Consider the following 26,583-nt stretch of genomic DNA (forward strand, 5'->3'; position numbering starts at 1 on the left):
GTTTCGTCTTTATGATTTAAAACAGATGGTTTTAATAATTGTATTTTCTCATACAATGCACAAAATCCTAATGAATTAAAAACTCGAATCATCTCCCTAGAACCGTATTAAACAACATTGCAGCTGAACTTGAACTGGCGAAACTACAAATCTTGACCGAGCAGTAGCGATTATAGCATGAGCAATAGCTATGATAATCGTTTCAAAACTTTCCGGTTTCTGTTTATGTTATGTTAATGTTAGATAAAAATTGATATAATATAGTTGGAATATCTTTAGCTTTTTTCTAAAAATGAATCAGCAGCTAGTTAATGTTTTTTATCATAAAAGATGTTCTTAATATCCTGAGTTACAATTTTTGAACTTGCTTCTACTACTAGGTGGCGTTTCACAGATTCATCACTGCATTTATTTTAATATCATTTTTGGATTAAAATTTGTTTGACTACGCGAGCAACCGTTATTATAGGCTCGACGTTCAATCTATGAATGGTTACGTCTTTGCCAAAGCTTTTATTTAAATGTTCAATGATATATTTTAAATACGGTAATCTATCTGTTTCAAACTCCTTAAGAATCTGAACCACACTGAATTGGTAGGATTGTTCTCTATTTTTGACGATGTAGTCGGCAATAAAGCTCGTAGTTTTATGCACGAGTGAAACTTCTGTATCAATATCAGCAGAATTATTTTGTAATAAACACGAAATATAGTTGTGGTGATACTTAGCGTTTACATTAGTTAAATTTGGAATGCTTCTAATCCAAAAAGAAACTTGCACGATTTACAAGTCACTTTTGGTTGACAATTTTTTCAAAATGTTTTCCCTGGTCTCATTATTAACATACCTTACAATTGCGGTTTCTTCGTCTGCTTCTTCACGAATTCATCGGATGCGTCCTCCGCACATACGAAGCAGAGATTTTGAAAATCAAAACAGCTGTTTGAACTGCTCTGAGTGAGGCGGCCTGCTGGATCTTCGTTCTTTTATTGCTGTTGAATATGTTGAAGGGCTTTAATTTCACATGGATAATTTTTAGAGCACAATTCGTGGACGATTATACTGCTGCGATAAGCCAATTGAAGGTGAATATCATCCTTTTTTTTCAAACTTGCACTAATAGAGTTCGAAATGTCTGCTTCTTTGATATTTCGCTGAGGCCGCTTGCCATCCAACAAATCACCGCACAAGACACAAGAGGCTTCGTCTGACATTGTCAAAACTTAATTTATTTGTAATTTTTTATTTAACAACAAATACTTCTCTTATTAAAAATAAATGTAAAACGTAACTTCAACAAATGAAATGAACTACACGAGTAACCAGAACAGAATTCTTACTGGCAAATATTTCTCTCTCAATGGTTCTTTTCGAAATGAACCAAGTTACTGCGAATATAGACTCCTCTCTTTTTCAGTTTCCAATCATACAGTTTCCAAAAACGGATTATTGCCAAAGTGATAATCGCTAAGCTTAATATGTACTATATTACGGAGAAAAGCCATTTATCATAGTAAATGCAAATTTCTATAGTAAATAGTAAACATTAAAGTGGATAATAAATCATCAACGTCTAATTTGTTAAGTTTAACGTTAAGTAACTTAGTAGCTTAGGTTGTAGCTTAACGGTAAATATAAATGAAAATAACGCCAAAATCAGTTACAAATTGTAATATAATAAGGTGATTTTCTTGTGTCGCTTCAAATTATCTATCTGTATGTTGGAATGTAGCTTCTTGTTGATCACTCTCATGCAAACTTGAGATGAAGGATGGGAGGGTTGCAAGGAGAAGAAATCGATAAAAGAATAGTCGTGATGATGGTACAACGTCTTAATTCGATCATGTGACAGTTAAAATTCTCAACAAGAAAAGTGGTGAGCGTGATTGTCCATCTTCACGAAGCTGGAACAAAGACTGGCGTGTCGAAGATGACGTTATCAGGAGAGGACCCCCGCTCCCAGATCAGCTTACCAATGTGCCCGAACGGCCATTGAGCAGCAGGGCACAGGGGAGGCAGAGGCGCACATAGGAGGAGGTCCGCGCAAGAATTTCGCTCAATCATCCTATCTGCCTCGTTCCTTGAATGATGCTCTGGTGACAAGAATGCAGGGCACTCTATGCGGATGGATTAACGCGGTGAGGTGGAGGCAGCAGCGCTAACTTGATGGCGGGCCAGGTGTATTCCCCGGTCGCTGTTTTTTCGATGATCGCTTTTTTGCACGTAACATAACTAAGATAATTTTGCAATTACGATTATCGAACAACTTCTGTTTTGTAACAAATTTAATAAGGAACAAAAAACTACCGTTCAACTTTCCGCAAAAACTTATAGATTTTGAGATACGAGGGTTGCTACTTATATTTTGAGCCTAATAATGAAAAGACAGTAATTTATTATATAAAATGGCTTTATTGTTTTTCGAAGTATTTATTCTCCATGATGATAAATGTACTTTTGCATGCGCTCGAACCAATTTTCGTAACACTTTTTCCACTCTGACTAGGGTACCTCCAAAACATGGTTTTTGAATACATCAACGGCTTCTTCAGGCGCCGAAAAACGTTGTTCACGCAATTTATTCTTGATATGCGGGAATAAAAAGAAATCATTTGGTGCTAAATCAGGGCTGTATGGAGGATGACCCATCAATTCAACGTTTTGGCCAGTTAAATAGGAGGTTGTTTTAGCTGATGTGTGAGAGCTTGCATTGTCATGATGAAGAATGATCCTTCGTTGTCGCTTCTTTTTTCGTATTTCACCAAGCACTTCTGGCAAACAAATGGTTGTGTACCATTCAGAGTTCACTGTTCTACGATACTCTAACGGTACAGTTGCCACATGTCCAGTTAGTCCAAAGAAACAGGCGATCATTTGCTTCGAAGTGCTTCGCGCTCGAATCACTTTTGTTGGATTCGGCTCGTCTTGGAAGACCCATACAGTGGATTGCTGTTTTGTTTCGAGCTCATATACATAGATCCAAGATTCGTCACCTGTGTAGATGTTATACACAGCGTTCGATGCACCGCGATTGTATTTTTTGAGCATTTCTTTGCACCAATTGATGCGAGCATCTTTTTGAGCTTTTGTTAAATTATGGGGGATCCAACGCAAACAAATCTTTTTTACAGCTAAATGTTCATGCAATATCTTATTCATGCTCGTCATACTAATGCCCAAGGATGCCTCAATCTCACGATATGTTACATGCCGATCTTGCTTTATTAGTTCGTGCACAGCATCAATGTTTTCTGGCACAACAACTGATTTTGGACGACCTTCACGACTTTCATCCCCGAGCGAACTGCGGCCACGATTAAATTCGTTATACCAGCGTTTCACAGTGGCAAGGGATGGGGCTTCATCGCCAAACGTCGAAGTAAGTTGATCGATGCACTCCTGTCTTAATAGCCCACGTCGAAAGTCATAAAAAATCATCGCACGAAAATGCTCACGAGTTAATTCCATTTTTTGCCCGAGATGAATTTTTCAAGTTACTGTGAACAACACAAATTGCACTCAAATGAAAAAATGTTCTGAAGAAGGTTATGGTTAAAAATGTCAAACTTTCCAATGGAAACGTCAGATGGCGCCTCTAAACACTTAGTATTGCCAAGGCTCAAAATATAAGTAGCAACCCTCGTATAACTTACTTAAAAAATAAAATCATCATTTTTTGCGTTTTTTTAAAATTATTTGTTAAGGGGTAACACCTATGTAGAGCCCTGTTTTTTAAGGTCATTTTTGGAATTTTATTTCAAAGAAACTTTGTATTATATGCAAAATCTAATTAAATTGCTTTATTGTACATGTTTTTAGGTATAAAAGTTAATTTTTACAGAGTATTCAAAAACAAAATGGCACCTGTACAGAGTCATAAGCGTCCATGGTATTTTGAAAGAGGCCTCAACGGCTCCCACTTTTTCGTCGCTGCGGTTCATCTGAAACACAAATACGAAGTTTCTTCTTAATACATGACCTAAAGTAAGAGAAATACGTAGGGGTTTTTTAAAATATCAAATTTTAATAAATTGGCAGAAGTTCGAAAATTTTTTTTTATTTTTCGTATAATAAAAGGGTGAAAAATCGTCATAAAACAAACAGTTTTCAAATTATCAACAAAATCCTACGTATTTCCTAAGTAAATAATGTTGTAAAGCCTCTGTCAAAGTTTCAAATCGATCGGATGAAAATTGGCAGAATAATTGAGGGAGCTGCGTCAAAAAAAGTGATTTCGAGAAAAACGCGAGTAAAGTTTGACAATGGAAAAAATCGTATATAACATTGAAATAATTAACTTTTAACGATTTTTACTTTTAGTCTGTGATACCAGCACCATAAATATGTCCTTCCAAATCGGCATGCCCTTACTGTGATACTTTTGTCGATAATTTCAAAGCCGGTAAGGTACATCAGAGGTCGGTAAGTCTTTCGGAGCGAAGGGCTCGCCGCGTGAGCTCGACCGCGTTGTGGGATACCTGGCGTCTAATGCTCATAACTCGGAGAAAAAATTTATTTTCGTAAAACTACTTGAGGACGTTGTTTTTAAAACCTTTCTCTACCATTTTCTACCGGGGAAAAGATTTTATTCAAACGAGAAGGTGATTGCAGAAACAAATGCCTATTTTACAGACTTGGACAAATCCTATTATTTGGAAAGGATTAACAAACTAGAGCAGCGTTGGATGAAGTGTATAAGCCTAAAAGGAGACTATGTTGAAAAATAAAAAAGATTTATTAAAAAAAATCAAGCAGTTTTTATTTTTGCACGGACTTTTCAAACGACCCTCGTACTTGTGCCAGCGCTTTTTCCAATCATCAAAGCACTTTTGATAATCATTTTGAAGTATAGATTTGAGTTCTTTCAGCGATGCAGTTTTTATCTCCTCAATCGTTGAAAATCGATGTCCTTTCATGGGTTTCTTAACTTTTAGGAAAAAAAAAGTCACTAGGAGCCAAATCCGGTGGATAAGGAGGCTGAGGCATGACTGTGGTGTTGATTTTGGCCAAACAATCACTCACAAGCAACAATGAATGAGCAGGTGCATTATCGTAATGCAAAATCTACGAATTGTTTTTCCCAAGTTCTAAACGTTTTTTGCGTATTGCCTCTTGCAAACGATGCATAACTTTAAGGTAATACTCATGATTGACCGCACGACCTTGTGGTAAGAATTCCTTATCAACTACGCCACGGTAATCAAAGACAGTGAGCAAAACCTTGGCATTTGATCAAACTTGGCGTACTTTTTTGGATGTTGGCTCTTCTGAGGTCTTCCATTGGGACGATTGGACTTTAGTTTCGACATCATAACCATATACCGACGACTTATCACCAGTTATAACCCTTTTGAGAAAATCAGGATCTTCATAGACTTCATTCAACATCTCCTGAGCGATTGTCATGCGACGCTTCTTTTGAACAAATTAAGTAATTTTGGAACGAATTTCGCTGACACATGTCTCATGCCTAATACATCCGAAAGAACATCATGGCATGAGCCAACTGATATGCCAATATCTTCTGCAATTTCTCTGATGGTGATTCGACGATTTTTTAACACAATTTCTTTTACTGCTTCATCGTTTTTATCCGCTGTTGATGTGCTGGGACGTCCAGTGCTAAGTTCGTCTTCGACATTCTCTCGGCCTTCTTGGAACAGCTTATACCATTTATACACATTTTTCTTACTCAGAGTAGACTCACCGTATGCAATTGTCAACATTTTAAGAACTTTGAAGCACTAGATCCAATTTTTCACACAAAATTTAATGCAAACTCTTCGCTCCATTCTTTTTGATAGAAGAAAATCGCCGAGCACATCAAACACTTCTAATTTCTGACGCCTCTGCCAGAAAAACAATACGTGCTATATAGCCGAACTTGTGAATGTATTATCGTGGCAAGTGTACCAACACAACAACAAAAATTCAAAGCTTGAAAATTCAAAAATCACCTTACTTTTTGAACACTTTTCGTATTGTTCAATGTTACTCGATAGAGTCAGAAATTAGAATGGTTTGCTGCGCGTTTAATTCATGAACCTCTGTCGCAAACTTTTCCACTTATAATGCAGAATCTTTGGATTACAAAGTGCTAATGTATATGATATTGTGAGATGAATCTTCTACAAGTAAAGCTTGTAAAAAATAGCAACGTTATTGCAAATTACTTTCATCTCTCTCTATCTTATCCACAATTAACTGGGTTACTTTGTCAGAAAGAAACACTTTTGAGATGTATGTCTTATTGAACGCATCTTTTTATGCTTATGCGACGGTAATTTATTTTTTTATCAACGACCATAATAGAAGTTGAGTGTTAATGCTAACTACTAAACGTGGTATAATATCCAAACTCATAATATTTCAAGATTGTTAAGAAATTATTATTGTTTTATGTTAAAAAGAACGAGAAAAATGCAAAAAAAATTTATTTCTTCTTTCAATTTACAATTTTATCAAATGAATTAATAATAAAAAGTAACTTTGGTATTGTGGGCTAGCAGCTTACACTACTTTTCTGGCAATATCTGAGTTGTTCTTGGTGTTAAGCTGTCTCGGCGGAATTCGGTAATGTTTCGCAGCTTACTATTAAATGCACTTCGGATACAAACCACAACTCGCGGTACAAATAAAGTGCCACTCAAAGCCACTGTCACTTCATACGAGAGGGGTCAATAAGTCTTTACAAAATCCAAGAGATGGCGCTCGTCATGCTTAAATTATGATGTTTCTGGCAAGCAATACAACTAACTAGATATCGTACAAAGTTTCAGCTCGATTCATTAAGTCGTTTTTTTGTGAGCGTTGGTTGAACAAAAAGTTATTGGTTTATTTGAAAAATGGAAAAAACTGACTTTCGAGCAGTGATAAAATATTTTCATTTGAAAGACCTTACACCAAAAGAAATTACAGTTAAGTTGAACGCCGTTCATGGCAAGTCTGCCCCTGTGTTTAAATCTGTTTATAACTGGGTAAATTAATTTAAACGCGGCCGTACAACAACAAAAGATGAGCCTCGTTCAGGACGCCCCATAGAAGTGAGTACGCCCGAAATGGTCAACAAAATCCACGATATGGTGTTGAGAGAAGATTAAAATTGCGAGAAATAGTTGAGGACACAGGGGTATCAAAGGGTACAATCATTTCAATTTTGCATGAAAAACTGGGGATGAAAATAATATCAGCAAGATGGGTGCCGCGTTTGCTCACTGTTGACAACAAACGAACCCGCGTGGTCACCTCCGAGGCTCTTTTGGCACGTATACGTCGTAATCCGGAAGACTTTTGGCATCGACTCGTAACTGTAGACGAAACATGGGTACACCCCTACACCAGACCCAAAGAAGGCTAAGACAGTAAAGTCAGCTGGCAAGATTATGGCCACGGTTTTCTGGGATGCGTATGGAATGATCTACATCGACTACTTAAAAAAGGGCCAGACGATTACTGGACAATATTATGCGTCATTATTAGGTCAGCTGAATGAAAAAATCAGCGAAAAACGTCCTCACTTGAACAAAAAAAATGCCTTTCTTCAAGACAATGCTCGAGTTCACACGTGTGCAGTTTCGATGGCAAAAATGAACGATTTAAAGTTCGAATTAATTGAGCATCCACCATATTCGTCTGATTTGGCTCCCAGTGCCTTTTTCTTAATTCGTAACCTCAAAAAATGTCTTGCCGGACAACGATTTCCGTCGAATGAAGAAGTTATCGCCGAAACAAATGCCTATTTTGAGGATTTTCAGAAATCATATATTTCTGATGGCTTACAAAAACTGGAAGGCCGTTTAATGAAATGTATCGACCTTCAAGGAGATTATGTTGAAAAATAAAAAAAATTACATACGCAAAACTTTTTTTTTCTTCTTTTTGTAAAGACTTATTGACCCTCCCTCGTACACTTTATAGTTTGTTGAGGGATTGATGGAAGTGTTTAGACAACAAAACTGGGGTATTGTACTTTATACTTGAAGATTTAAAGATTAACTTGTATTTCCGTAAACTGTTACAATAAAATAATAAAATTTGATACGAACTATATCATTTCGTATCACTTCTGTGGAAAATAACGTGTCTCGTGTTAGAAAGTTTGCATTGTACTGAGTTTATTTGAGTACAGAGTTTACGAGATTTAAGCACACGCAGAGTCGAAAACAGGCGTAAAGAAAAATGTGAACGTTAGTCTTCCTAATTCGGTCCTACTCGTAACTCTTTCCAAAAAGGATATTTTCTCGCTAATTTATTATTTTTTGCCACTGACTTCTGCTGAATTAATAAGTCAAAACAACGAACTCATTGGCATCGTGACATAGTGTCGTTTGTAGCTCTTTTCTCGTTCACTCACGAGAGAGGAAATTCAGTTCACCGCTCGGCAATACGTGTTGATAGTATCGAAGAAAGAAAGAGAGAGAGAGTTATTTAGAAATGAGAGAAAAAGTGCAAAAAATTAAATAGGAAAGGGGTGCAAGAAGATGAACCCGTCATTTTCCTTCGCTTACCGACTTCGCTTGACCTTAAGCGCATATGCTTAAATAAATTAGAATACGATCGTCGGAAACGAAAACTGTGATTTTAAAATCGCATTCGTTTACGTTAGTTTGCGAACGAGATCGATTTTCAATCGTAGGCTTTCGCGGAAGCTGACCTGTGCCTAGAGTTCCCATGCTGACATAGTTCCTAATTTGAGATGATTTGTTCAGAATTACACTCACCCGTTCGTCAATTCGGTGACTTACATATTGCTTTCACTTGTCTTATTAACTTTCACTGTAAATGTGTTTAAACCTTCGTTATTTTTCAATAAATATTACTTAATAGTTCATTTTACTATTCGCTACACGCAATAACTACTTCGCAGTAGTTCATTTTACTAAACTGACTATTTACAAGTGTTTTTTTTCTGATTTTGTTTTCATTATTCGAATACGATTTCCGATTTTTTAATGAAGTGCTTTTTTAATTATCAGTATGTCTTTTTTATCTACTCGAGATTTCTTGGAAGTTAGATGATTTTTAAAAACATTTTACATCCACATTTGTAAAGGTGGATTGAATCATCTTTCTACTATTGATAGATCATGTGAAATCATAAATGGCTTTGAATTGCCTCTAGATATTGATTCTATTTCTATAAGAAACTTGAAGACCATTGTAATACCGCAGATATTATCCTACAACTAGTCATTATTAGCTACCTAAATTAATTAATTAATTTTATATCTATATATTTATTCTATTATATATTTTTCAGTTTAGGCCTCCGTAAGCAGCTTTTTACGCGTAGACCTTGTTCAGCGTAGAAAGTCGACCAAATAAATGAAGATATTTTATTAGCATATAACATAAATGTTTACCATAATTACATCAATTCCGATTATAACCGGGTTAGAGTTAAAAATCGGCTTACGGGCGCCAAAATTGAAAAATTGTTAATGCAGTATGGGCTATAGCACGTTGTATTACCCGTCGAGGGACGCTGAGAAGTGGTGGGGACAGTGGAGAATCCGTGGCCGCTGCGCGTATGTATTTTTATATGCAAAGTGCATAAATAGCTATTATTATTACACTGTTTACTGTTAGAAGTTTTTTTGCATATTATTGTTATTATTGCTCCTATTATTTTATTTTTTCTATGTACTCTTTTAGATAAGAGTATTCTCCCATATAACTAATAAGAAAAAAGTATAATAAGAAGGATCATCCAGCGAAATTTCGTAAAGCTGGAGAATGCAAGTCACCTTTTAGGATATCTGCTCTGTGGAAGACATGAAATAAATTATGATTAAGTCAAGATTCTAGTTGCGAAATATAAAAATAAATATAAATAAAAATGCCAAATATAGGATGGGTCTGGACATACAGTAAAATTTTGCCTAACCCTACAAAGTACTCAACGAAAACATCAAATCCGAACAACTACAATAGCAATAAAAAATATTGTGTCTATTGCAACAATATGGGACATCTGATGAACAACTGTAGGAAATTACAGGCCTTGAGAAACTACGACACTGTAGTACGCAACTCATTTGTAAATATTGTGATATTGTAGGGCCTAATATTAATAGTTGCACCAAACTCCAAGCAAGTTAGAATATGATAGAATCATTTTCCTCAATCTGCAAGAGCCTGGGACATACAGAAGAGAGGTGTTTCATAAACAAAGCTGGTGCGAGAAACTTCGAAGCTCTTTTCGGAGGGAACGCTTATGAAGAGAGTCGGCAGCAGTAGTGTTCCCACTGCAAATTATTAAAGAATCACATAATTATATAAAATACGGGAATTGTTCCAAAAATAACCGATCTACCTCGATTTCTCTGCATTTGATTTAATCTTCGTCATCCGGGCGGTGGCATCCTTCAAAGTAATCTCCATTTGATTGAATAAGACGCTTATATCAATGTTTCCAATTAGTAAAGCATTCTTGAAAGTCAGACTTCTGAATTGCCTTTTGCATTCGTCGCATTTGTTTCAACAAATTCGTCTCTTTATCGTCGAATCAATGTCCCTTAAGCGGCATTTTCAATTGAAGAAACAGCCAAAAGTCGCAGGAAGCTATATCGGGATTGTATGGAGGCTGGCGGAGCTGCTCAACACTGTGTTTCAATAAATACTGCTCCACCAGATTTGATGCGTGCACTGGAGCATTCTCGTGCTAAAGAAGCCAGTCACTGGTTTTTCAAAGTTATGATCGTTCACTTCTGATTGTGTCACGTAATCTTTTCAAAACTTTAATGTAATACTATGTATAGACCAGAGCAAGAATTACAGATGTGTGGCCACGTTTGAACCGCCTATACTCATTTATTTGTGTTCTGTATATATACACTCGTCTTGAAAGATCTTTTGTTACATTTCAATAATTCCCATACAAATTTTACCGAGAACAAAGCAAATTTTTATACAAAGTCGCTGTTCGATTCATTCTGCTATTTTTAGCAATAAACGAATTGCGACAAACGCAAAAAAGTCGTAAACAAATACACGTTGTGCGAGAACTAAGGCGTTTCATGGGTATCTCGAGCTACTGACGATAAGGTTACAAGTTGCTGGTGACGTTCGTATCCTCCAGAGGTCGCCTGAGTCTATAAAGATATGAATGTAGGTCGGATATTTTTAGGACAAACCTCGTTTACTCAAAAGAAATCTGGAAATTTAATAAAAGCGGACGATGCAACACCAAAGATGGATAACGCAATCGAAACTTATGTAGCAAAACTTGAAAATTTGCTACAATATGTAGAATTAGATGATCCACATTCATACAAGAAACTATGACTATTGATAAACAGTGAGGCGCAATTAAACATATTACAAAACCATAGTCTTACTTAGAAAGATATAAATAATAGAGATAAGTTTTGTTGCAACGAAAACTAAGACTAGATAAGGAATATTTAGCAATTAATAACAAGAGATTTCAATTAAAATCAACTAGTAGATATCAAATAAATACAACCATGGAACCCATCTTAAAAGAAAACTCAAATAATTTACCTATTGACGAATCTACTATAGCCGAAAATTTCAATATCAATGACCAATACCCTACTTCCTCGAATACTGTATCAAGCAATGAAGAAGTATCAATACGTCAAGATTTAAAACAAATTCTATCTACAGTAAGCGATTTACAAGAACAAATAGAAAAAGTAAGCAAAGACAAATAAGTAATCGATGTTTAGAGAGGAAGAAATTTAACATTATGGATCTGTATATTTTACAAGACACAAAATAATATTCTAGAAACAAAAAAACCACCCAAAAAAGAAAAGATTTATTAAGGAATACAGTAAATCTTAACCACTTATCACAAAAAGAGAAAAGTTATAGAAGACTTGATAGTGATGTTTGAAGATATTTGCTGGCTAGAAAGCGAAAAATTGGGCATATGCATTGTAGAAGAACATGAAATTAGTTTAACGGACGAAAGGACAATTTACATCAGACAATTTCCACTACCATACGCTTTTAAATAGATAGCCATTGATTTCAAACAAATTGGTCAGATCTACTACTAGTGCATTTATTGCACCTCCATGGATTGTACCAAAATAGTTCAATTAATTAATTAATTTAAAAAAGAAATTAATTTTTTCATAATATGTCTATTTCAAAAGTTATAAATTTTTGAAGGTCGGAAATGTTGCGTTTTTTACTAATTTTGGATATTCATAACTTTTGATATTTTCATAATTATCGATATTATTAATATGCGAATGAATCAAATAAAAACGTGCAACGATTACCGAAAATCGTTCGACTCGCGTGAGGTTAATAAGCGGCTGAACGAGAAAAGCCGCGATCGGTTCGAGGGAGAGAGAAGGCGCGTAGGGGCAATGACCGGGAGGGGAGAGTTCGGTAGCCAGTATGACTGTGTCACTCAGTCCGTCTACGTCGAGTTAACCCTTTCGAGTCGGCAACGCGTTTCTTTTGGTGGTGCGAGATCCAGGGAGACGAGAACTTTGGTGTAGTGAGCGGAGTGCGGAGTGGCCGTGCGAGTGAACGTGCGCTCTTACAGCAGCAACAGCAGCAACAACCACAGCAGCAACAACTACAACAGCAATAACAGAGGCATTGCAGCGAGCGGCGTAGCAGCTACTCTGCGGTTTACGTATCGGATACGGTTGGCCACCGTATCCTCAACTATCTCGCGGTAGGTGCACCTTCCCTTTATTGTTGTTAGCGTGCGATCCCGCGCAGCGTGCGCGAAGAGATAATTTGTTGCGTGCGAGCGGTTAGTTCGCGGCGGTCGCGAGGTTTTCTCTCTCTCTCCATCCGTTGACATTGTCAATCGTAATTGCGTGCGCAAGACTCTCGGCAAATTCCCCGTATATCAGATTTAATCTGAATAAAGCGATCAATAATTGTCACTAAATCGAATCATCATTTTGTCTTTCCTTTGTCCGGAGTTCGCGTTTGTTTACCTTCGATTCGAATAAGCCGGTAGCGCAGCACGGATCGCGTGGAGATCGGTAGAAGCGAATCGCCAACCAAGTTTCCAGCAGCGGCCGCAGGAGCGCTGCTAAGCAAGTGCGACAGCGTCGCCAAGTGGCGAGTTGGGGAACCCAACTCGGATTGGCAAGGAGACTCTGCGCAGGCGCACTCCCGGGCAAGGTAGGTTGACGTGCTTTCGGCACGTAGATAACAAGGCGTCGTTGACCGAGATAATAAATAGGTATAATAGGTTAAACGGCAGCCTGTTACAAACGTCATAAGAAATCGTGGCATAACGTATGGTCTATTTGTATGCGTACTATACAAGCATTAAATAGATACTATTGCTAATTGCAAAAAGAATGTCTACGGATGACTGACAATAATTTTGATCTATAGTAAACTGTAGAGGAAGATTCATAGAATAAGTAGGTTTTCTCAGTTTCAAGAAATATTGAATAGATTGAAAGTTTTGAATATTAAAAATTAATAAAAACGCAAAATTTTCGACCTTCATAAATTTACAACTTTTGAAATATGCAGTTACGAAAAGATTTATTTCTTTTTTAAAATAAATTAATTTTTGTTTGTCAAAGTTCGTTTAAAAACTTGTATTTTAATCAAATTTCTATGCATTTTTCGAAAAATATAGCAGTGGACTCGGATTCAACGGGTTAAAATACAGAAGAATATTAGGTTTCCTCTCTGTGCATTTGAATTGCATACAGGATCATGTTCAACCCTCGAGTTTTACACTTCGAAAGTAAACTTAAATATATTTTTTAAATTGATTGCGCATAAAAATTTCTTCAAATTCAAATGCCGTATAAAAATAAGCAACAGCATTTTCCCAGTTCTAAATGCGGCATCTGTTAATTAATTTTTTTATTATTATTACTCCAAGTTTATTTACAATCTGCCTCGTGTATTGAGACAATAAGCAAATTTGTAATTTACACATGTTACGTCCTTTATTTTTTGTTTAATAGGACATTCTTGAATTTGGTGTTGTTCAGTACATTTCAAACACATGGCACTTTTGTAATAACAGTTTCTTGTATGTCTACGTATATTCTTGACAGTTTTGACATCGAGTAAATTCTTTTTTAACGTTCGGTGGCTCGAATTTGATTACCGTGTTTAATAGTCTGTTTAATAGCAGTCAGACTTTTGCAATCATGTGTCATTTCAACTATGAAAACCGGCAATGGAAGTTTTATGATACAATGCCTTATATTATAAATACTTATTACTTTAATCCATATTCTTCTATGGCTGTTTTTCATTGGTCTATATCAACTGACGGGAGGATACTTCTTCATATAACTTTGAAACTTTTGTTAGTCCTGTGGCGGGGAATTTCGGGGGGTCTTAGTCGCGCACTCGAAGTACTTCCGGTACAAGGCCTGTTTGGACGGTTTTCCCCGACTAATAATAAGGACGCCTGACTGCCGTTTCTAATTTACGGCGATCGTCGGGGATAGGGTCGGAAAATCGCAGCAGGTTTTATCTACCCACCGTGCGATTGCTCAGAGCGGGAAGGTTGGTGATCCTCATGTCGATATCCTTCTCTCAGGCCTACGGTACCAACCAATCGTTGAACTACTCCGTCCTCTCGCGTCATGGAAGTACCGGCAGCTCAGGATGCAATTCCTCGTCTCTGGTCGGAGATTCGTTAGATGTAGCGCGTAGATCACCTAACGTTCGAAACTAGTAATGAAAAAAAAAGAATCCTCGCTACAGACCGTCCGCGGCTGAAAATAAAATCAGTATGCAGGGAGAGAAGGATTAACGAGGCGTAACACGGTGGGTCTGAGCGACATTTAAATAAAAGTGAAAGCAGGTTTCAATTTTTTTGCATATTTCGGTAAAAATACTAATAATTAGAAGATCCCAGAAAGAATTAAAAAAAATCCCTGAGCCCTTTTTGAAAAAATCGATTTTTAAAAATTTTTATCAAACAAAAAAAATAAAAAAATAATTTTGGTTGTGGTTGATGGTATTAATAAATAAATCAATATTTTTTCGATATTTCCACAGATGCACATTTAATAATAAAAAATTCAACACCAGCATTTTGAAAATTAATTTTTTTTTATTTATTGATTGTTTTTACTAATTTTTATCTCTCTATTCTCCCATACACTATCATATTAATGAAGAAACACATGTATATATAAATATCAGTGTTTATTAATAGTATACATACGATAAGGACATAGCAGTATTGTAAACATGTGTGTTTACAGCGCGCACCTGTATCTAAGGAAGTAGTAGCTAGAATAGCGTGCTCAAAAGTTTTCACAGTTGTCCCAGCTTGATTGACCGATCAACAATGAAATCTACCAGTAATAGTGTTCTCATGATAAGAAATACAATAAGAATTTTGTTGTAGTTAACGTTCTGTGTTTCTTCAAAATAATTGAATTAGCAACATGAAGCGATGTGCACTAACGCACTCTGAGAATCGTTCGAAAATTTGTTTGGTTTGTCAGAAAAAGAAGGCTAAACTGAAAAAAATTTGTGGAAAGTTTCTCGAAAAATTGGAGAATTTAGTGAGTTACAACATGTTGTAAAATTAAATTCTACTAATTCTTCTGCTGCCGACTCTCTTCATAAGCGTTCCCTCCGAAAAGAGCTTCGAAGTTTCTCGCACCAGCTTTGTTTATGAAACACCTCTCTTCTGTATGTCCCAGGCTCTTGCAGATTGAGGAAAATGATTCTATCATATTCTAACTTGCTTGGAGTTTGGTGCAACTATTAATATTAGGCCCTACAATATCACAATATTTACAAATGAGTTGCGTACTACAGTGTCGTAGTTTCTCAAGGCCTGTAATTTCCTACAGTTGTTCATCAGATGTCCCATATTGTTGCAATAGACACAATATTTTTTATTGCTATTGTAGTTGTTCGGATTTGATGTTTTCGTTGAGTACTTTGTAGGGTTAGGCAAAATTTTACTGTATGTCCAGACCCATCCTATATTTGGCATTTTTATTTATATTTATTTTTATATTTCGCAACTAGAATCTTGACTTAATCATAATTTATTTCATGTCTTCCACAGAGCAGATATCCTAAAAGGTGACTTGCATTCTCCAGCTTTACGAAATTTCGCTGGATGATCCTTCTTATTATACTTTTTTCTTATTAGTTATATGGGAGAATACTCTTATCTTATTGTGGTAAATAATAGAGATCGGTTACACTTCACTTTCCTTTATTCGGTGGCTAGGGTACAGATTCGATCAGAATAGCGGATGGTCAGCGCGACTCGACGCGATTTAATATGTTGCGAAAACGGATCCATGTGTCCCGGCGAATCAAACATACGACGAACTATTCACTTGATTCTCAATTCCTGACGGCGATTAGAACTTCACCTAGATATCTAAATCCCTCACACTTCTTACACTCAAGCTAGTTTGAGAAAGGACGGTTGATCAACGCGACTCGGTCAGAGCATTCTATTTTCGGCGTCGACAGATCCACGTGTCACGATGGAATTATTGGCATAAAAAATCACGCACAGCACCCCACAATTATCACTACTAAGTCGCACTCTACCTACTTACAGATTACAGCTGTAGACTCACTCGGCGAAACACAAAGTTCTTTAATGGTCTTAGCTGATTATCCGTAATGCGTTTATCAGTCTTAGCGATCAGCGGCAAAATGGACGAGAAACGGCTCTTCATATTTTTACAAGCTCAAATGGTTCTACCTAAATACAACATATTACACAAATTATAGCTCGTCTTCGATTCTTACGGTATTTTGAACATTGTAGGTCGGTTAACTAATCCGAATTTGCAAAATCTTATTAGATTTTTGCCTATATTACTCCGTGTCTTCCCTCTTGACTCTTTTAGTCACGTAATTCGTACGGAAATTTATCATCACCATAACCTACTATCTTAAGGTTTTTGAAGTCGCTGATTACAAAAATGAAGTTGGATTTTGCAAATTCAAAATAGCGAATCCAATATGGCCCAAATGTTGACTTTAAAAAATGTGCAATGAGCATTCTTTTTACTGAGACTTTCAGGCGTTGTTTTATGAGTTTTCAAATATAACATTTTCTGTCAGTTATATTGGATCCGCCATTTGAAATTTTTAGTCTGATGTGAAATTTTCAATAAACCACCCCGAAAATATATAAATATATCAAATTCCATCTTAAATCATGTAGTCGTACAGGTGACACCTCGGATCAAATTAGGAATAAAATATATTTTTTTACTTATAAAATCAGCGAATACATCTTTTTTTATTTTTCGATGAAATTGAAAATGCAGCCCATAGAAGTAATCACAGGAATCCATTGAAAACAGTAGACTGCATGATTGTTTTATTGAAACGATTGCCATTTCATGACTTTTATACTTTAAAAAATTGGGTTGTCGACATTAGATAGAGATTGAAAAATACTGATAAATAGCGTGGAAAAATGTTTTATTTCACAAAACTAGAAAAGTTATTTTTTCAAAAATGCTATGGTTTTTTTTTAATTTTAAAGGTGAGAGATAATTACAAGACCATCAAATTCATGTACGATTGGTCCGGATTATTTGCGTTGTGTCAGAAAAAACAATTTTTTTCTGTAATTTTTTGGTTAAATAAATTAAATTATCTGGCAAATTATATTCGATCTCATAACGCTCAATATATTCAATTTTATTTCATATGAAATGCAGATTTGACATAAATTATTTAAAATGATATAAATTCGTAATAATGAATTTCTAAATAAGAAATCAATAATTTTATTATTTCACTTGGTTGTCATTTTTTTAGTTTCTGACTTTTTAACTTTATTTGATTTTATTTGTTTGATTTTTTTTATCAGATAACAAATCCAGATTTTGGTTTTGTCTTTCCTTTACTAGTTAACAAAGTAGAACTTTTTTCTTTATTATTATTAACATTCAAAAACTGTTTTTTTTTACTTGCTAACACTACCAGTTTTTTTCTTCTTAATCTTTATTTTTTTCTTAGTTTTAGAATTTTCGAGGAGTTATTTAATTCAACTAAATTTTGTTCAGTATTTCGAGTCGTGAACAACTGCGTTTTACCATTTTCTTTAGAACAATACCACATATTGTTTTGTTGAATATCTCTGCATTTTTTAACAGTCGCTTCGTCTTCTTTCTCAACATTTCTAAATTGCGTTACGTCTTCAATTTTGAGATGTATTAGTTATATTAAGGGAGTGAATTTTTGCATCCTTTTAACAAACTCTTCTGCACGTTAAATAGATTCTAATTGTTTTTTATGGAGATTATAAACTGTCGTATAATGCTTGACCACTCCTCCAATAGCATCTACAGGCCCTTTACCTGTATCAGAGAAGAACCACTTAATCTGAGCATTAATAACTAAATTTTCTATTTCACGTAACTGGAAACAATTTTTGAATTAACTTGCAGCTTCATCTAATATTATGGTAACTGCGTGTAATGAATTATTTTTTACCAGAAAACAATTGGTGATTACTAAACGATGAATACTAAGTATAATGTACATCGTGTCTTAAATTATCGCTAACTGCAGTAAAACTCTGTTTTATACCACCTTTCTAACACACTGCCGTAAATATAGAAACTTGCATTTTTTTCCAGTGATTTCCTTTTCTTAAAAAACTGCCCAATTTTCCGTAAAATCTATTTGTATAATAAGGTGTCTAGAGTCTGATTCTGCAACTTTTTTTCTGCTCTAATAGAATCACGACGAATATTTTTAATGTAAAGGTCGTATCCGTATCCGGCTCGAAGGACCAAATGGATAATGGGCGAGAAATGAAAGACGATGGGTAGTGGATGCCAATGTTTTATTTTCTTGTTTGTCTTACAATACCTGTATACTTGATGTGTGGCGAGATATGAGCTCTCAGGTCGAGACGTGATGGTGAATTGAGGACAACATGGTGGGCAGCTGAAAGGCAAGGTACGCGCGCGGAAGTGCCCCTCTCGTTCTTGGCGAAGCGCCCTCGCGCATGACTTCCGCCAAACAATCTTTTGTAACAGACCTCTATACAGTGAATTTGCATTTACAAAGACTTTTGTTGAAATGTGTAGATCATTAGTATGCAATTTTTACTGGAAATGTAAATGTAAGCTGTTATATTCGTGTGATAGCTAGTAGAATTTTCGCGCCATTTGAACTTCTTATAATGAGGATGAATTTTTCTATTGAACAGTAAAAATTTATACCACAATTTAAATTTATATTATAATTTATTAGGTCTTTAACTTTAAAAATAGTTTTATCATGATTTAAGTGCTACGTGTAAAAAAATAGCAGAAATAGTCATTTGTTGGCTATTCTTCGATACCTAAGCAGTAAAAATATAAATTGTAAATTCTGTTAATTTCATGTTTAGGGATGTTTGGGAAATCGGCATATGTGTCCGAAAAGTACACGATGGACTGAGCTGCTAGGTAACGAAAAAATGAATACAGTAACCATACCCAGAACGGTTCACTCAGGAAAAATATACCCTTAATAACCCTAATTAGTTATATGAGACTTTACTAAAGGTAAAAAGGAGTAGGAAATGTTACCCTTTTTAGTAGATTTGGTTACTGCCTTAAGATTATTACTTTGTTAAGGCCTCTTCTAGAAAATCGTCATGATTGACTCTATTGTGCACCTGAATTCTGTGTACTCTGATTGATTTTGTCTCTGTTTTATATTTATGAATTTTTCGCTTAGTATATGGGTTATTGTGTTAACAGACATAATTTGAAATAATCTTATTTAATTATAATTTTGTGTAATTTAAAAATAATTGTATTTAATTCAATCTAATTATATATTAAATATTGAAAACCTGGCTACAATCTTTCGTGCAATATTTCTGAAGCTATAAAAATATATATAAAAATGAAGCTAATAAATACTAAATTCCAAATTTCCTAAAGATTTCGGACATTTTTCCATTGAACTGGGTCTTTACATCATGTATGATTTATCAACTGTGCATTTTAAGATCAGCACTCTAAGATCGCGTGTGATCTGAAATCTTCACGTTTTAATATCAGTACTCTTCAATCATATGTGACCTGACATTGCACAAGTACATTTTAAGATCTGTGAAGAGTGAAGCGATTGATGTGATCATTTGCCCTGTTTGCCTCTCTCTCTCTCTTTCTCTCTCTCTCTCTCTCTCTCTCTCTCTCTCTCTCTCTCTCTCTCTCTCTGTGTTCTTTTTTCCTCCGCCGCTGTTCTATCGGGTGTCTTGGTTCCCAGAACCGAATACCGTGACCGATGTAGCTTTGTTACAGGCGTCGTTCCTGATTGGCATTGGCAATACTACTACATTTTGAAAATGGCTGATCCAATATGGCCACCATTACAATTCTTTTTTCACCAATTCATAGCAAGCGAGTAATCATTTTATATATTTGAAGGGTACTGAATCCAAATATCAGAATAGATTTTCATTTTTCAAGATAGCGGATCTAATATGGCCACTATTACTAACAATTTTTTTTTACTCACAATATTTTTTTTATTTTTATGCAAATTTATTACAAACGAGCAATTATTGCATGTGTTGGACGGTATTGTATCCAAATTTCATAAATGACGTTCATTTTACAATATATTGGATCGGTAATTTTTAAAATATTTAGTATTAACATTTTTACATCTTTTTCATCTATTCTACATTCCAAGAATATAATATGACTTGCTTCCAAACTTTATTTTTTCAAATAAAACAATACGTAAATTGTTAAAATCAGACAGACGCTACTTTGAGTTTAGCTATTTTTAGGTGGCCATATTGTGACACATCTCAGGTGCACCTGAGGCTTGGCGCAGTCTCAGGATTCCGTTGTTGCTAATAGAGCGATTTCTCACATAGACTAGCCAGATCATTAATCGAAAATTATCTTAACCGAGGGAGACAGTGCCACTGAACCTATACTTCTGCCCCTGGATTCCAATCAATAGTTGTAATTCGGGAGCGCGAAGTATCCTGGATCCTATCAATAGTAGTACCCGGTTTTCCTATCAAAATCGTACCTAAAGCCTATCAAAAGTAGCCTCCAGATACAGAAAAATAGGAAGAATTTTGCGTCATGAGCTATTTCTAATATAATGGAGAGATAGATGAATTGGAAATAAAATTTTTTCTTTACTTACTCTTTTTTATTGTAAATTTTACTTTTTTTAACCAGCGCGTCCTTATTTTGTATTAGTTGATTTTTCTTGTCTTGTTCCTCATCTTGGGCTGTTTGGCTGCTTGGCTGCTTAACTTTCTTGGCTTACTTGATCTGCTCCTCACTGGTAACACGATAAAAATCACTTTCTGCCCTTTGGGTTTTGTACAGTCCTTTTTATATTCGGTGGGTGGTTGAGGGGTGAGTCCCTTTTTCAGCCTCTCGGTTTCGGGAGTCGTGGAGCAGGCAATGGTGCGTTAATTGGCTTGTTTGTCTTTCTGATTTTTCCTCGCTGGGTTTTTGGGCCCTGATTGGAGCGGGAGCGTGGAGAAAATCAGGAGCGCGGATGCAAGGGTACAGGCCTTGCCTCGCGAGATGGCTCCTTGAGTACCGTTCGCAGCCAAGATTTGTTCAAAATTTTTGTAATTGTTAAATAATCGAATTCGGAACAAATCTAATCGACCATACATAACTTATACACTACTTAATGCTAAAAACAATATTACAATTAAATCCGCCGTAAATTATAGATATTATTAATTATGTAATAAAAATAGAGCGATGCTTGTTATTTCACACGCTGTATAGTATTGTACAAATTCGTGGACTAATTTCTTATACTAAAAGTTCGCCAAATAACAGAGAATTTATTAAAATTAACGTATATTTTTTTCATTTTCTTCTATTTTCTGCTTAAACTAAGCTCCGGAGCGAAAACTCGATAAGCAGTTTTGAGAAGCCAAAATTATTTCCGATATATTGCTGAAGTTAAAATATTCAAATTAAAAAAAATTATATTATCATTTCTAATTTTTAATTTTTAGTTTAAAAGAGAAAAATTTGTTAGTCATGATGAGAACAGGATGCAGACACGGTTTTATAGCCCTCTTCTCTGATCGGCATCTCGGCGCCCTCCGATCACGTCTTCGGAGGCTGTATGCACTTCGTATACAAGAGCAGAATAAAACAAAAGGGGCGGAAGAGCGTAATAAAAAAAAAGGAATGCACACTTACATGAGTTTGGACTATAGATTTTTATCGCCGTTTGGAGACTGTCAAGGAAAATTGCCCTGAGATACTCGACTCAGTTCCCACAGCTCATGGGCAACGGTTTTTACTCCGTCGTCAGTTTTAATACTAAGAAAAAAAAATTATTCTTTTTTTTTGGAATCATACGGCCGCCGTCATAATATTGAATTTCTAGAGGAAAATTTTTCAAATCTGACCTCAGATTCGAAGAGAGCAGGTCTATTTACTTAAGAAAATGTTTTTCCCTAACAATATTTTGATTGTCTTATGTTTTTAAAGACGAAAAACCGACCGTCTGTTAAATGTCCGTTTGGGCGTTAATGGATTAAATAATTAGTAACGCGGAGTTGTCTGGGCTAGTCTTGATACGGGGAACGCGAAATCGATCAACAAATAAAAACAACGAACAAAGATCTCAATTGTATATTTTTAAATAATTAAGGAGAGGCAACTTAAGCAATAAATATACATTGATAGTTAATTGCTTTTGCTCTCTAAAAAACAAAATTTGTCAAAAGTTTAAATTCTTATGTCTAAGTGAGAAGTGAATTTACGGAAACTAGAATTGGTGCGTTTGAAATGATTTTTAGGATCTTTCAAATATGTATAGAAAACACAATTGATTGTTTAATTTTAAGTGTTGCTTTAATTTTTTCTATGGATAAATGACTTTCAAAGATATTTTTTGTCTATTTTCGATTTGTCTGTATCGTAAAAAAATTCGTACAAAAAATTTAAATTCACGATTTTCTAGGTTTTTCCGAGCACTATTCGAATAACATATTAGAAATTTTTATTGCTCAAATATATCGCGTGCAATGAAACTTTTTATCAAGAAATGACCATTCGTGTCCATTTAAAATACATTGGTAAAAACGAGATAGAAAAATATTTAATTGAAAGAAAATGTTTAATAATTCAAAAAGAATATGTAAAAATTTTACAGATTTTGTCTTGCACGATGCAGAGCTAACCGCCGCTCCGTTAAAAACGTGTAGTTATACGTGTAGACGTCTTTACGTTTGATACTTTCGTTTCAGTCTCTTCTTTCCAACCAAGTTGAACTCACCTTAAGTCACTTGATTTGTGACACTCGATCTATCTTAGGTGTGAGTGACCTAATGCTTAATCCGACTAATTCCCTAGATGAAATCGGATTAAAAGTTAATCCTTTATAGATCTGTTAAGCTATTAGGAAGCGAAATGACGTTATAAAATTAATAATGTTTAATTCAAAAAAACTACAGTCTTTTACGGGCCGAAAGACTAACGCACGCGAATAGGATTTACAATTATTGATAATAATACGGGGAAAGAGAGAGAGAGAGAGAATTCGAACTTTACCGCGAAATCTAACGCTCGGCGCGAATACAAAAAAATAACGCTCGCGATAGACAAAATACTTTCGATAGTATTTTGTCGCGCAATAAAAGGGAGGTGCACCTATCCTGTGATGCAATTACGCTGATTAGCCGTAATTGTTGAAGAGAATTAACGGTGCTCTTCAAATCAGCTGCGCTGCCTCTCTCGCAAATCTGCTGCTGCTTGAGATGCTGCTGCTGTAAATGCTGCTGCTTAGCTTCCTGGCTGCACTCGCGTTAAAAAAATCCCAGGAAAACTTTGTGAAAACGGTAAAACACTGTGCAAAATATATGGCCGTACTATTCCAAAAACAGCTGAGGCTTAACTGACTATTTTCAAATCCTCGCGCGCCCCCTCTCTCTCTCTCTCTTAGTCGTTTGTTCGAGCATCGCGAGTGTACCGAATCGCGAATGGACCGATAAATCGAATCGATTACCGTTGCACTATACATATATCATTCCTCACAAAAACTATGAATAAAGATGAACACAGATGTAAGTATTGAAATCTTGATATCTTTTTGAATTGTATTTGATCCTACCAATTCTGAAATTTATCATTCATTCAAATGGTGGTATAAAATCTCTAAAACTATCCGAATATGCAACGTCGTTTCCTATTTTTTGATAAAAAACACTCCGCATGCCTATTTTTTAACGATGATATGGTTGCGGCATTTGAAATTGATTCTTATAAACACGCCTTGGAAATTTAATATTTCAAAATTGTGCTGTCGTCATCAAGTTAATATTTGTAAGAGATTTAGCATTTTCAATTTTTTCCACCGACTGCTCTAAACTCACACTTTTCCAATATTGTTAGTGCCTCTTCTCCTATGACGCGCGACTTTTTAGACATTTTACTAGCCAAACCCTCTGATGTTTCTCCTGTTACCCTAGGTAATTATCCTCCTTTCAATTTTCACGTCGTTACTCGGCAGGAACTCCTGGACGCTCTAGCTTCCTCCACATCGAGAACTTATGACCCTGACGGTATATCTGTAAGGATGCTACAACTTGTTTCTTTATTATATCTTTCGTCTCTCACGCATTTAGTAAAGAAATTCCTATCGTGCGTCATTTTTACGACCTTCTTGAAGTGTTCTCTTATCACCCTACTGGCCAAGATACCATCCCCCGCTCTTTTATCGGACACTAGACCGATAGCGAGGCTATCGGAGGTTTCAAAGGAGACTCGTCCACTCCCAATTGTCTTCCTATTTGAATAGCTATCGCTTATGGAACTCACGACAGGCGGATTTTGTGAGCTTTCATAGCACTTAATCCGCCCTATTGGGTGTTCTCGATGATGTCCGAAGGACCGTTGAGGATCTCGGGGTGACAATGCTAGTACTGCTGGACTTCGCAAAGGCTTTCTACGTTATCCCTTATGATCGCTTGAGCTTTTCTGACTATGCTCTGCGCTGATTCTTCAGCTACTTAGCTGATAGGTTCCAGCCTGATGTCGATAAGGGTGTATCGACATGGCTTCCTGTGTTGACTGGGGTGATACAGCATCTTGGGGACTTTGTTATTCGCTGTCTACATCTCTGCCTTACCCACTTTCACGAACTATATGATTTTATTATTATTATTATATAATTATTTTATTATTATTATTATTATTATATAATTTATTATGCGAACGACACCCAGGTCTACCTGCATTGCCATTCATGCAACTTCGTGATGGCTTTGAACAAAGTTCAGCTGGATGTTCAGACTATAGAGGACAGGGCCTTACTAAATGGCCCCCCTAAATTTGGTTAAAACAAAAGATATGATCCTGGGCAACGGTCAGTATGTCAGAGACATAAATATGAACTTAAATAGCATCTCCGAAATTTCTATAAATAATATTACACTTGAATATGTCTCCAGTGCCCGAAACTTTGGGGTTATACTGACGCCTACTCTAAATTGGAAAGAACACGTCAGGCTGGTACGAAGGGTATACGGTTCGCTTGCCTCGCTTTGCTTCTACCGGAATTCCCTTTCTGTCGCGCTCAGAAAGCAACTGGTCGAGCAGTAATTTTTCCCTATTTCGATTACCTCTCAACAGTCTATATCCAGCTGGATGGAGAGCGTATAGCCAAGGTACAGGTAGCTCAGAACGTCCGTGTACGCTTTGTTGTGGGCTAGACCCCTTATATTCCCACAAATCACCTAAACACTTATATCATTCACCATAGACTAGTTTTAGGCTGGTTGTCGCTCATCACTAGCCGACACAGGGCTCTTTTTATATTGGCTTATGCTGCTGTATCGAGGAAATCTCCACAATACTTGGTCAAAAACTTGTTCATTTTATGCGATAATGCTGTTTGCCGCTCAAATCGTTTGCCACCATCAGCATTTGAATATACAGCTCTCCGCACTGAAGCATGGAACCATTCCTTTATTAGTCTCGCTCAAAGAATGCTGAATTGTCTAAATGTGACCACTTTCTCTCCCGATCAGGTTTCGGGTTTCAAGCACTGGACTCACAGTTTACTCCTGGACCGTGAGGTTCTGGTGTGGATCGATAGAGCCATTCGTGAGAAATTAATACCTACCCCGGTGACAACTGTTTATGTTAAAATATCATATAAAGTCAATCCTATTGCATTCTCAGCCGACCGTGCGGCCTCCTGAATAAACACTCCCTTCGACCTACGGCTTTTAAAATGACAAGATCACTCGAAACCATTTGTCCAAACCCGAACCCTTGGTGCCATCGCGCTACTGTTATTCCTATCTCATTTTACTCATTTTTATCTTATTTTAGACCTTTTTATTGTTATCTTCTAGTCTTATTTCTATTTTATTTTTAGCTCTACTTTATATTACGATTGCCCTATTTCACCTCACTCTGTCTTAGGGAAACTTATATGCCACTTTATATTTCACCTTATATTTTCATCTCTATTTATATTTTCATTTCATTTAACATATTTTTTGCGTGCAATCAAATGTCTAGTCACTTTTACATCATATAACTATTTTTATTCATGTTTATTTTATTTTCATTTTTATATTTTTATATTTTTATATTTATATTAATATTTTTATTTTTATATTTATATTTATTTTATT

The sequence above is a fragment of the Phymastichus coffea genome, unplaced genomic scaffold (genome assembly GCF_024137745.1).
Source record: "Phymastichus coffea isolate CEN01 unplaced genomic scaffold, Cenicafe_Pcof_1.1 PCOF00021, whole genome shotgun sequence".
Taxonomy (NCBI): Eukaryota; Metazoa; Arthropoda; class Insecta; order Hymenoptera; family Eulophidae; genus Phymastichus; species Phymastichus coffea.